We start from the raw sequence: 14,670 nt of genomic DNA, 5'->3' as shown, positions 1-14,670 counted from the left end.
CAAGGCATTTATTCCCTCTCTCTCTTTTTCAGATGACCTCTGAGGCAGTGTTTCTGTTCCCTCTATTGTTCCAGCTCGTTCTTGACAGACCTTCCCTCATGGTGTCAGCTCCCACTGGGCAGTCTCCACTATGGTGCTGATTTTTGCTGGGTAGCCCTCTTTCCCTTTCCTGGGTCCCTCCAGCTCTCAGGCTGTTGTGGCTTCTTGTCTGGGTACTGACCAGGTTCTCTCACATATGCCGCTGGGCTTCTCAGTTCTCCCAATGCCTTTGTTACTATGTCCTGATAGTAAATCCTTCCTAGGAACTAGTACCTAACATGGGTTCTGATATCCTGACTCAACTCTGACCAATGCAGTGTCTAACTCCCTAGTTGATCATAGACATTTTTGGCGTTAAGTACCAAGAAACAGAAAACTTTGGTTTATAAGTTACAAAATTATTTTCATGGAGGAAAATTCTTTATTTTTCCTGTGAATTTTCATACATATATATAATTTATATATATACATAAATTTAAAAGCATTTTTTTTGTTCAAATAAACTTTTCTATTTCAATTGGAGACCAATGTGCATAAACCTTTGTTCTGATACTATGAACTGTACTTTAACACAAATTTAAATTCTTGGCAAGGATAAATATATTTTGTTTCTCTTAAAATTTATAGTTTTTGAAAATTAATTTTTTTAAATATATTTTTAAGTTTCATTTTTTGATTAGAGCTTACATTCAACAATTTTGTATTAGTTTCAGGTGTACAGCCCAGTGGATGGACATTCATAGAAGCTACAGGTGTTTCCTCCAATAATTCAAGTGCTCACCTGGCACCATAGACAGTTACTCCAACATTGCTGACCGTATTCCCTATGCTTTACTTACACTCCCTGACTGTTTTGTAACTACCAATTAGTACTTCTTAATTTTGCCATCTTTTTTTTCCCTTTAGCCTCTGCCCACTAACTGCCAATATCATGTGACAACCAAAAAATACTCACACATCTGCAAATGCTCCTGGGAGGTGTGGTGGTGGTACTAAACCTGGTAAACCTTAATTAGAAGGTATTCCTAGTTTGATATTAACCAGTCGTCTGAATGAATTAAGGCACTGGAAAACACTCCTCCTGTGCAGTTTAATAGGGTGACTCTTCATCCTTCCCTCTTTCTGCAGGGCCATGAAGATCGCCAGAAAGGCATAGGGTTAAGGCAGGCAAGCTGGAAAACTGATCTTTGTTGGAGCCAAGTCCTAGGAAGGAATGAATTAAGGTCTGGGCCTTAATTTAACTCCAAAGCACTGATGGGGCCATTGCTCTGATGTTGTTCCTCATTCAGTGTTGTGTCTATTTCCTTCATGTATGCCGTGCATGCTCACACACTGCTGATGCCTACCTACTAGTGGGATTTGGCCAGTTCACAGTGGTTCGGCAGAACCAATACCTAATTTTTGTTGAGTTTGGTGAAACTGTTGTTAAAATGGCACTTGTAATCAGGATTTTCACTTAGGTGAGTGTTGGGGCAGCAGTTCAATGTGGAAATCACAAATTTACATTCCTTACTCTTTTTTAACATTCATCTGCGCAAACAGCATAAGCACCTAGTAATGTTCATTCCGTCTATAGGTGAAATAAATTGCAAGTAAAGACACAAATCAAGAAGCAATATGGAAGTACCTTAAATAACAGTTTTATTGTTTTTTGTCAAGTATTATTTAATATTTTTTCATTAATATATATATTTTTTTTATAGGGACAGAGAGAGAGTCAGAGAGAGGGATAGATAGGGACAGACAGACAGGAACAGAGAGAGAAGAGAAGCATCAATTATCAGTTTTTCGTTGCAACACTTTAGTTGTTCATTGATTGCTTTCTCATATGTGCCTTGACCATGGGCCTTCAGCAGACAGAGTAACCCCTTGCTCAAGCCAGCAACCTTGGGTCCAAGCTGGTGAGCTTTTGCTCAAGCCAGATGGGCCTGCACTCAAGCTGGCGACCTCAGGGTCTCAAACCTGAGTCCTCTGCATCCCAGTCTGACGCTCTATCTACTGCACCACCACCTGGTCAGACTTTTTCATTAATATTTTAAAACTCTTACAATCTAGTTTTATGTGCCTCTTTTATTGTTCTTATTTAAGTTTTAAATGCATGAGATAATAAACTACCTTTCAGTATGTCATTTTCTTATACTCACAATGGCCATTATAGCAGAGAACCAATTGTTAAATTATTTGAATCCCACCAGTGTGCCTACCTTGATACACTATGAGGGTTCCAGGACTGAGGCAATGACTATTATCTATTTCTGGCATTTTATTTTCTCTGCCCTGTATCTAGTCCAGTGCTCACCTCTCAGCAGACTTATAAGACAAATTATTAGCATGGTGTTGTCAATAAAAATTATGTCCAAACCATTTTATTATAGGCACTCCTGCTTATAACTACATTGTATTGACTTCTCCTTTGGAGAAATGAAGAAACTGTATTGGGCTATGTTCCCCAGGACAGACAATGATGATAATGATAATGACCAAATAATGGCTAAATTTATTGAGACACATAACTCACAGACACCTAGTAGGTGAATATTATAACCCCATTTTATATATATACAGCTAGTGCTCGACTTATGACCACGATTGGTTCTGACCGGTAGTAACGTGATTTGGTTGTAAGCTGAGTAGGCTATATATGTACAGTACTGTGAAATGATGTTATAAAAATCTTTAAGCCATATTTTATCATAATTTTCTTTTATTATTGTTATATTGATATATCATAATTTTCTTTGTTCATTTTATGCCATTTCTATCATCTCTACACCATTTTGTTTCTTATTTTTACATTCGTCAGGTTTAAGTAAAACACTGCATTACCAGTACAACTGGTTTAATATTTGCAAAGACAATTTCTACTTGGTAGACATCTTGGGAGGGGTTTGATGAAAAATATCCAAGACACAAAACACAAATTGCTGTACCGAGTCTGGGATAACAGTTGAAATGGTGCATGGGAGTTGGTAGTGCTGCCGGCAGCTGTCCGCACTGTTGTAGGCCCAGCTAGGCAACGCTTGCACTGCCAGACACGGAGCAGTGGTGGCTAGCGATTGTGGTTGTAAAGTTGAATGGTCGTAAGTTGCATAGGTCATAAGTCGATCAATATTTGTGTAAAGAAACTGAGGCACAAAGAAGGTAATTACATTTCCCAAACTGCTAAGTTGTGGAGAAATATGAGTATAAGGCAGGGGCATGAATGAGAGAAGTGGGCCCGTCAGGTCCAGGCAATAAGCAGGGTGCTGGGATGGTGAGAATGTGAAACACATATTCCCTATTCAGGGGCAGGCATCTCCAGCTATTGTGGGCAGGCAGGGAAAGGGCTTGGCTCACTATTGCCAAAACCTCTGACTTCTTTTCAAGGGATGCAGACAATCTGTAAAAATCTCTCAGTTTTGGAAAATTGACTAAATTAAAAAATATATTCTGTGATCCTCATGTAATACTGATTTCTTCTATTGGAGAACTTGTTTTTTACCATAAGTTTTTCCTATCAAAACAAAAACTGTAAGCTCATGTCAAAACTAAAACTCTAGATTTCAGGTAATTAATAAGATGGGGTTTGCTCAGTTTTCTCCATTCTCTTTTGGTTCCAAGAACGTTCCTTTTCTGTTTCCTCAAGTCACAAACATCTGTTTATGGCCATTCAGCTAATTGGGCCCCATTGAGTGTTTTAATGAGGGCAGAACGAGCAAGCAAGTGGATTTAATGCCCATTGAAATGCATGTTTCTAATTGTGCATTCAGTGAAGGTGGAAAGGTTAAAGTAATGAGCTTCTCTCAAGAGTTCTTGCCAAGACAGAGAGGGCTTTGTTGTTTCACATTCCATTTTTGTTATTGTCACTGAGATGTGTATTTATTTCCACCACGGCATTGATTGCCAAGAGGCTCTACTATTACATTTCATTATCATGCCATGTCTGAAGGAGGGGAGTCTGCTCTTACTAGGCAATGACAGTGTGCAGGCACCCATAATCACCCCCCTCTCTGCTGCACTCCCCAACATCTTGTATACAGCTGTGAAGGCCTGTATTAGTGCCAATTAATCTGGGGTAGGTTTACTGAAGGAGAAGGATGTTATACTGTAAAAAAGATAGTCCCTGAGTTTTCTAAATGGCGTTTCCACTTGGAAACAAAGAAGCCGGCAGATGAGGAGGCTGTCAGTTTTCTGTTTCAACAGAGGATTGACATCTCTCAATGCTTCCTTTTATCCTACATTCCCAAGTAAGCATGGAGGCTAGGTCCAAATCAAAGGGCTGGATGAGGGTCTCTAATCTAAGGGTTTAGGGCTCCAGCCTTGTGGTTGTTTGAAGACACTGCGAAGGCCTGCTTTGGCTGAGTCCCATTCGGTGACCATTGGCAATAAAGATGTGTCACTATTGTGGAAACGAACGGTTTCCCTTGCAATACTACAATGTTTGTGCCCTGAGGGCACAGGATATTTGGGTATAATAGGAACAACTTTTATTTTCAATGTTAATAAATACCTCACATTTTTCAAATTGTTACAAAACATAAAATTATGACTTTTGTTTCAGAATTCAAAGTTCTATCTGTTAAAGAAGAATTTTCTCCCATTTTGCCTGTTTTCTGCCACCCTCACTGGTCACATTATGCTAACCAGTGTCTCCTTAAAGTTAACACTTTGAAGATTAAATATCTCATTTAGATGGTTTGGGGTTGAAATATAATTTAAAGTCTGGCATTTGACTGCATCTTAATATATTAAAGAAATGATATCTTGTTGTGGTTTTTGCATTTCTCTGATGATTAATAACATTGAGCGTCTTTCCAATGTCTGTTAGCCATCTGTATGTCCTCTTTGGGGAAGAGTCTAGTCAGGTCCTTTGCCCATTCTTTCACTGGATTTTTGGGGGGACGTTGAGTTTTATAAGTTCTTTATAAATTTTATTAACCCTTAATCAGATGTATCATTGGCAAATATGTTCTCCCATTCAGTGGGTTGTTTTGTCATTTTGTTAATGGTTTCCTTTGCTGTGTAAAACTTTTTAATTTGATGTGGTCCCATTTGTTTATTTTTTGTTTGTTTCCCTTGCCCGAGGCAATACATCAGAAAAAATATTGTTATTAGAAATGTTTGAGATTTTACTGTCTATGTTTTCTTTCTAGGATTTTTATGGTTTTGAACCTAACGTTTAAGTGTCCGAACGGCTATCATCAATAAATCAAACAACATATGTTGGCAAGGATGCACTGCTGGTGGGAAAGCATGTTGGTGCAGCCACTGTGGAAAGTATAATAGTATGGAGTTACCTCAAAACATTCAATACGGAACTGCCTTATGACTCAGCAATCTCACTTCTAGGAATATATCTGAAGAAATCCAAAACACTAATTCAAAAAAATATAAGCATCCCTATATTCTCTGTAGTGTTATTTACAAGAGCCAAGATTTAGAAGCAGCCCAAATGTGTATCAGTGAATGAATGGATAGAGAAGCTCACTACATTTACACAATAGAATACTACTCAGCTATAAAAAAGGAAGTCTTACCTTTTGTGACAGCAAGGATGACCTGGAGAGTATTATGCTACGGAAAATAAACCAGTCAGAGAAAGACAAGTACCATATGATTTTTCTTGTATGTGGAATCTAATGAACAAAAAATCCCCAAACAAAAAAGAACAAGATTCATAGATACAGACAATAGTATGGTAATTACCAAAGGGAAAAGGGGGGTGGGGGGAGGTAGAAGAGGGTAAAGTGAATAAATTGTGATGGAAGGAGACTTGACTTGGGGTGGTGAACACACAATACAGTATACGAATGATGTATTATAGAATAGTACAATTGAAACCTATATAATTTTATTAACCAATGTCACCTCAATAAATTAAATTTAAAAAAAGAAAAAGATCTCAAGGAACAATAAAATATTAAGGAAATTAGATAAAACTCCAAATCCTTATCCTGCCTGTTGATAAGGCCCAGCCTGACTGAGTCTCTCTTAGCCAACTCCTCAGCACTGTCACTATCTTTGCCCCTCCTGTTTGCTTTTAGACACATGGTCTTCTACTATTAGTTTCTTGACCTTTTCAGCTTGTTTCTGCATCTGAGAGTTAGCACTTTCTCTTCCAAAGGGCTCGTGTTTGTTAGAGGTTTCCTCTTACCTGCTTAATCTCATCTTAAATATCACCTCTTCAGAGAAGCCCCCTCTGACCATTTCACTGATGAATATTCCACCTCCATACCTTCCAATATCTACATCTAAGCACTTCAATTTCTTTATAACATTTAGAAAAAAAAACCTACTTTGTTAATTTTTCTCATCTTTCTCAGTGGACTGTGAGATTTCATATGAATTAAAATTTTCTTTTTCCCTGCATCTATAATACCTGGCTCCTAGTAGGTACTCCATAAAATTAAAGTATTCCATTTTAGTTGTTTCATTTGAATTCCTGAACATCTATCACTATGCTAGATTAGCTACAGGACTTTTGCACCAGCTGGTAGTTAACAGGTGGTTGATTAGTGCCTTCACCCTGGTATCATAGAAACAGAGACAAGGCAAAGCTTAGCTAATGCTTTATTGTAATTGAAGAGTAAAGAAAAGTAGTCAGAAAAAGGAGGAAAAGCAAATACAAGGTATGTTAGCAAAGCTGGCCATAAGAGAACTCACCTTGGTATGTTGTTTATTTCTAAATAGACTTCTTGGAAACACTCTACCCTGGAATAGTCCTTCAACTATAGGAAAAGGATTAATTTGCTGGTTTCTTCCTGTCTTTTGTCTCTCATTGGTCAATGCTACCCCACAGGGTTCAGGTCCCCAACCCTTCTGCATTGTGTGACTCAGCCCTTCTGGGCATCTCCTGGGAAGTCAAACTCATTGCTCCATAGCACAGTACTTGGTCTGGACCCAGATGTGGTGGAAGAAGTCAGAGCCTTCATGGGTCTGTTTAGGTTGGGCTCGGGCTTGAGGCTTCACCTTCCAGGCAGGTACCATGGAGGCCCATGCTTGCCCTCATCTTAAGAGAGTTTGAGATAACTGGTAGAGTTCAGAGATGAGGTGAAACGCTGGAATTTTCTATTGAGTAACTGGTCAAGGACTTGGAAAGCAGGTAGAACTGAACAAATTTGTAAAAGCACCTACATTAGATCCAGTGCAGCCACCTGCTTAGATCCTGAGTGCCTGTGATTTTATTTTATTTATTTTTGGAAAATTATAAAATGATGGACTTTTATTATATGTTAGTATCCAAAGCCATTCCTCAACATGGTCTGAGAAAATTTGGGTTTCCAATTAAGTAATTCCAGATACCTAGCACTCGAAGACCTTGTGGTAATGACTAATTATGAAAGAATCACTAAGAACAAATGCTTCTATTCTCCACATTTACCTCCAATTGAAAAGATGATTTTTTACATTATATAAGGAATGATATGGGTCATCAAAGCTAAATATAAGATAAAAAACAAACAACAACCCAACAAAAAAAAACCAAAATCTGAATTAAAAAGTTGTTAATTAACTGTTCTAGTGGCAAATCAAAGTGTATTATTTGCAAAGCTTTCAGAGAATAATGGAGTACTTGTGAGTTTAGACAAGTCTGTGACATAAGGGCCTGAATATTTTATTGAAATTATTGAGTTAAGCTCTCTGGTGAAACCTCAGAAATATTTCTTCATTCAGCTATTCAGCTGGTACTGACACCCATTTTTGTAGATACAAATATAGCTATGTAAGATAATTATATAAAAAATAGAAACAAACAAAATGTATTTTCTACATAGTAAATCAAAGCAACCTAAAGTCTATCACATCTTAGATCTCTTACATGCACATGCCCTGGTGCCCTCTTCCTAAACCGGGCAGCTGTACACTCAGTAGAATTTTTTCTCACACCTAGCTTGGTTCTCTTGCCAGCTACCAGTACTAGAACACTTACCTAGGGCTGTTTCTTGGGTGTGAGATCTTTGTAGTGCACACGTTTCCATACTCAAAAGGGCCCATGCTTGGTTTAATATCTTGTTGTCACAGTCTTGAAATTCTCAATAATCTTATTTTTGAACTTGTGTTTTCTTAAGTGAAGTTTGATGGTCAGTGAAGCTATGCAAGTCTGCCATGCCATTCTTTGCTGCCCACATTCCTATATGGTATTTTTATGCCTCATAAGCACAGAATTCTGATGGACCCACAATGCACAGGAGTTGAGTAGACTCAAAGAAAGTACAAGGTAAGTGTATTATATCTATGGACAAGTTGGCCAAGACATTGATAGCCCTAAGTACTATGCTTTCTGTTTGAAATAGAACTTGCTTTGTACATAGAAAAAAGGGCAATAGCATTTAAGAAACATTAATGATCTAAGAACTCTTATTTTACTCTTTCTTACCATTGTTACTTCTCTGTATTAGTCAACCACCTGCACTGAAAATAACAATATACAAGAAAAGGGAAAGATAGGGTAACCTATAGATCCTTTCTTTTCAGTCTGTCATACTCATTAGTAAGGTGAGGGTAGAATATGATAGAATGTGCATGTATAAAAAAATGAAATAAAAATAGTTGAGTTAGTTTTATGTAGTATTTCTACTAGTCTGGTAAGAAGTATTAAATATATGTGCATGCATGAGCTATAAATACAAATTTAAGTAATTTTGGTAATTCAGCATAGGCATAAATGCTCTTATATTTATATTTAAAACTGGCATTGCACAATATAAAATTAAAAGTAAAATACATGCTAATTTAAAATTTTATTTTCTCTCTTCTTAGACTGACATGTTTAGCAAATACAAAATCATCATAACAAGTCAAGAGAGAGACCACAGAAGAAAGAAAAAGCTTTATATTTTAGTATGGTTAACAGCACCTTTCCCCATTTTTTGAACATTTTATTTTGCCCTATGCCCTGCAAATTACATAGCCTGGCTGCCCGCTTCACTTATAGACTCTTTACTAGTCATGTGTGCAGAGTTGGCAAGGAATCCCATTTGCTCTCTGATTTCCTGTCCATAGGCATTGAGTGGGAGTAGATTGGAACTTTTGGTGACACTTAAAGACCATCATGTCCTGGTCGCAGTCAAGGAATGTCTTCAGGACCTCCTAAAAAGAAGCCCTAGAGGCCAACCAGTTCACTGAAGTTTTTTACATATATTAAATTTTTTATAATTTCTTTAAGCTTTTTTTATATTTTCTGATTTTGAAAACATTATACTATTCTTGTTTAATGGATGTGATATCTTTTATAAGACTATTAACAATAGCTTTCATGAAATTTTCTTTTCTTGTATGGTTTTTACCTCCTTGTGATTTTTCAATGTTTATTTATTTGGACTTCCTGTTTTCCATATTAGAGGCATTCCTCAAAGTTATGGAGTCATTTGCTCATGTTTAAGGGTAGGGCACAACAGAGCTAATTCAAAACTCTGTGCATGTTACCAAGGCCAATTACGAGCTAAAGATCAGGGTGATCCATTTGGGTTACTTTACTCAGGCAGCGTTAATGTCAATATCTTTGAGCCTTTATTCTTTTTTTTTTTTTTTTTTTTAAAAATGCCAACTTTATCTTTTAATTTATTTTTATTTTATTTTATTTATTCATTTTAGAGAGGAGAGAGAGGGGGAGAGAGAGAGACAGAGAGAGAAGCGAGAGAGATAGGGGGGAGGAGCTGGAAGCATCAACTCCCATATGTGCCTTGACCAGGCAAGCCCAGGGTTTTGAACCGGCGACCTCAGCATTTCCAGGTCGACGCTTTATCCACTGCGCCACCACAGGTCAGGCTGAGCCTTTATTCTTGAGATATTCAGATTCCCTAGAGAAGAACATAATATCTTATCAGAAGAATTATCTCAGGTTTCTTAAAGGCAATGTGGAAAGAGAGCTGGTAAGCAGAGGACTTAACACAGGGTGGGGCAAAAGTACGTTTGAAGTTGTTTTTATGGAAACTAATGTAATAATAAATGATAATACAAGAATAAACTCTGTTTCATGTAATCACAACTGTAAACTTACTTTTTTCCCCACAGTGTACTTTTTACTTAACCGGCTGATTTCAATATATCTCCATATTAACTGGCCTGGTGTTCTTCAGCTTCGTGACCTTCTGTTTTGTTTCTTCTGGAGGATGAATTTTTGTTTTCTTCTAAGGTAAGAAGTAAACTAGTGATTATCTGGCTGGCTTTTGGTATTTGAAGATATTTGGAAATCTCAGGTGGACTGTCAATCAGTACTTCTGTTATTAATCCTACTTTCACCTCAATTTCCAAAAGTCCTGGGTGCTGCCAACTCCTGAGCCTGTTGGGGCATAAATCTTGTTTCTTCTTACCTTTCCTGACTTCTGATTAGTGGTTAGCTTTATTGGGTTTGCTAAATCTGTTGCACTCAATCATTCGCTTTCTAGCATCTGTGGTTTTAGCTTCTCTATTCTCCCAGTCTTATGGGTTTGTGACTTCAAAAAAAAAAATCTCTTTGCTATCATTCTAATAGAGTTTTTGGAGGGAAACAAGATAATACAACAAGCTTCCATCCTTAACCAGAAGTAAATACACAAAATTCTTGATCTTCTCATAACTCTGATATTCCCTTGAAGTATTTTAAGTAATACCAGTAATTCTAGTATCCATTGAATTTTTCAAATGATAAGTTTCTTTTATTTAAATTCATAATTAAATTTTAACGTTATACAATTTGTAGATTGTGGGATTAATGTGGGAAACACAGTACATTGATGAAATTATAAATTGATATTAGTGAGAACAGGGCAAGAGAAGCCATATATCTTGTGCCCGGTAGCGTGTTTGTGATGGAAGCAGTCAAGGTTTGAATCTTTATCTTGCCTCTGCTACTTAGTGGCAGAATAAAACTTAATCCTTTTGAGGCCACTGTAAAACAGGCATATAAACTAATACTGTATTTAGCTGAAGGCAAGACTGAGTAGGGCATGGTTGTAGGATAGCCACCAATAACTAACACATATTATTATTATCACAGCAGAAATTAGTTCTCTTCCTTGGCATCAGAGAAAAGTGGTAAGAAGAGGGGAGGTGCAACAGGATGGGGCTAGGAGTTGCTCCCATTCCTAAGGCCCTCTGCTAATCTTGGGGACCCATACTCTTATAGAACTTAATGTTTTCTCTATAGTAAAGAATTCAGGAAAAGGAGACCCTGAAAAAAAAGAGGACTAGCTGGTAGTAAACAGGAGAAAGAAACAGAAAGAGAAAAGATAAGAAGAAGAATAAAATAAAAAACATATTGATAAATATATTGGTGAGAGGAGGCACAATGGTGGGGCATCTGGTCACCCAGGCTTAATAGCTGAAGTAAAAACATGCAGTTTCTAAATTATCCATACTATCCGAGAGAAAGCACATTCACCTGTATTGACTCAAGAGTGATGATCCAGGTAAGGGCTAGTATGATTTTCTTCTCCCTGGGATGTCCTTCTTCTATTGCCTCTATCCTTTCACTAGAGGAACAGCAAGATAAGTAAAAGAAGATGAAACTTGAACCAGCCCTCTCAGTTACTAGCTAGTGACTCTGGTGAAAATTTGGTAAACCAGAAGGTAAATGAACTTTCTCAATCATCAGTGGAATTAAGTTATGCCTGCCGTACCTAGTCTCTGTTAATAAGGATAATTGTTAGTTTGGCTACATGTCAATTTAGAGGAATGATATATATATATATATAATTTAAATAAATTATCTATATCTGGAAGTTTCTGTTTCTTTAAAAAATTCAAGGATTGAGTTAAACACTTGGATGACTTTCAAAATTTTGAATTTTTTAGATTTTAGTGGTCATTGGTAGAGAAGCAGAGAGAGCCACAAAGGGAAGGTAATTAGTTATCTAGAAAGAGAAACCATTAAAAATAAAAGTTGTTTAATAGTTCACACGCTATAGAGATGTTTCCCTGAAACATCTGTGTCTTACGGACCAATGTCACCCTATTAAATTTAATTTCTAAAAAAAATAATAATAAGCTCTTAGTTTAAAAAAAAGTTGTTAAGGTAAAAAAGTACAACTCTGCCCAGGTAGGAAGGAGTGTTGATCAGGCCCTGTTGTATAAAGAAGGCTACAGTTCATCCTTTGTCATCATCTAGAATTCTAATTACAGCCCTCGGTCAGATCCACCCTGTGTAAGTATCTCTATAGAAATCACTGGAGGAGTTTCTTTACTTTGAAATTTATGCATATAAAAAAGGACTTTGAAAATTATTACTACTGAGCAAGTTCTGCATCTCACAAAATGAACATTCATTTATGAGAAAATATACTTAACAACCCAACACTGATATGAAGTGGTGCATCTGATATTGTTTCTAATTTATCATCCCTAAGCCATCAACATAACCTTAGCTAGGTATGGTTAGGGGAATGGCCTATGCCTGGGTTTTGTTCAAACCACCTTCTTCTTTCATCGTCTTGTTCTGATCATTTCTTACCTTCACTGTCTCAAGATGCTCTGCCTCTTGTTTGAACATTCCCATCCCTGTAATGAGATGAATATCTGAATTGTGGCAATCCTTACAGTCACTGCTGCAGTTGTTCAGAACGCATGCTTTTAAAGTATTATCACTAGCTGTATTTCTATAATGACTACGACTGCTGTTTCTAATTTGCTCACACAAACTGACAGGGCTGGGATGTAAAGGGTGACCTCATACCTTCTCCACAGTGCTCTCAACCCGCCTCCGATCCTTAACTGTCTCTAGGCTCTGTCTCTGTGTTCTGCACATGCTCAGAAATGGTGGAAGTTTCATAGAAAGCCACAACTTTTTCAAAACACACACAAACGCATTTTGCTGAAATTTCTACCATCTGGAAATTTCTCTCCCATTTTGTTGAAGTCATTGACTGATGTATATTTCTTGAGCTATACTTTCAAATATCTTTTTAAATATGTAACTTCACAGTTTGCTATTTAACTATTTGGCGTCTGTTCTGTGTTGCCACAGGAGCAGATAATAGATTCATATACTATAGTATATAACATAAATTAAAATTTTTATTGTGAAATATATCATAGCTAAAAATGTGTGCATAAAACATGTATAATCTGAAGAAGACTAATAACATGAAGACTCATTTACCCACCCCTTAGCTCAAGAAATACAATATCGTTAGTCCTTTAAAACCTTCTTCCTTCCTCTCACAGAGATAAAACTAGCTGGAATTTGAATAAATCATTCCCATGTTTTTCTTTATACCTTTAACACATATGTATATCTTCAAACAATATATTACCTTTACTTTGTTTTTGAACTTTAAGTAAGTGCAATTATGTATGAATTATCCTGAGTCTTTTTTCCACTCAGTGTTGCATTGGTATCATTTATATTAATGCAGATAGTTATAGTTTGTTTCTTTTATTACTATTACTATTATTATTATTATTATTATTATTATTATTATGTGAGAGGCAGGGAGGCATGGAGACAGACTCCCGCATGTGCCCTGACCAAGATACACCTGGCAAGCTGTCTATGGGGAGGTGCTCTGCCCATCTGGGACTGTTGCTCTGTTGCTTGGCAACTAAGCTATTTTAACACTTGAGGTGAGGTCATGGAGCCATTCTCAGTGCCTGGGGCCAACTTGCTTGAATGAGCCATGGCTGTGGGAGGAGGAGAGAGAGAGCGAAAAGAGGATGGAGAAAGGGTAGAGAAGCAGATGGTCACTTCTCTTGTGTGCTCTGACTGGGAATCAAACCCAGGACTTCTACATGCCAGCCCGACACTCTATGCTGAGCCAACCAGCCAGGGCCAAGCTTGTTTTTATTGCTGTATAATATTCCATCTTGGAGTTATACTACAATTTACTCACTCTACTATTGTTAGACACTTATGGGTTACTTTTCTTTTTTATAACAGAGATGCTCTGAACATCTTTAGACCAGTCATATGGCAAAATTATGAGAATTGCTGGTTCATATAGTGTATATGCATGTTCAACTTTCCTACGTAATCCCATTTTTTTCAAAGTGCTTGTAGCAATTTACCCTCTACCACCAGTGTATTAGTGGTTTCATTGCTTCATATTCCTGCCAATACTTAGTATGGCCAAAGTTCTTAAATTTTGATAATCTAGTGATTGTGAGATAATATATTATTGTATTTTATTTTGGATTTCTTGATTACTCAGTGAACTAAAATCATTTCAGATATTTTTGGGCATTTCAATGTCTTCTTTTTGCAGTGCATTTATAATTCTTTGCTCATTTTTCTGTTGGTTGGACTGTCTTTTTATTAATGATTTATAGAAGTTCTTGCTGAATCTTGCACAGGTTGTATCTATTTTACTAGACTTAAGAAAAAAAGCCAACTTTCAGTTCTGTTGATTTTTTCTAATGTGTCTTTTTATATCTTATTAATTTTTGTTCTTATGTTTATATATTTTTAAGTTTATTATGTTTTTTTTCTAGCTTTTTAAGTTGGATGTATAAGTCAGTTATTGTCCACCTTCTTTCTTTTTAAATACAAATAGAAAAGGCTTACTTCTTTCCAAATGTTATTTATAGATGATTTCAAGAGTTTGGTAAGATGTTTTTCATGATCATTCACTTTTAAGTATTTTAAACTTTACTTAATCTATATTACTTAGAAGTATGTTTTTCAATTTCCTAATGCATGTACATTTTAATTTATTTAAAAATTTTATTGAATTTATT

This window comes from Saccopteryx bilineata, chromosome 1 (genome assembly GCF_036850765.1).
Source record: "Saccopteryx bilineata isolate mSacBil1 chromosome 1, mSacBil1_pri_phased_curated, whole genome shotgun sequence".
NCBI lineage: Eukaryota > Metazoa > Chordata > Mammalia > Chiroptera > Emballonuridae > Saccopteryx > Saccopteryx bilineata.
Note: the sequence above shows the minus strand (reverse complement) of the source record.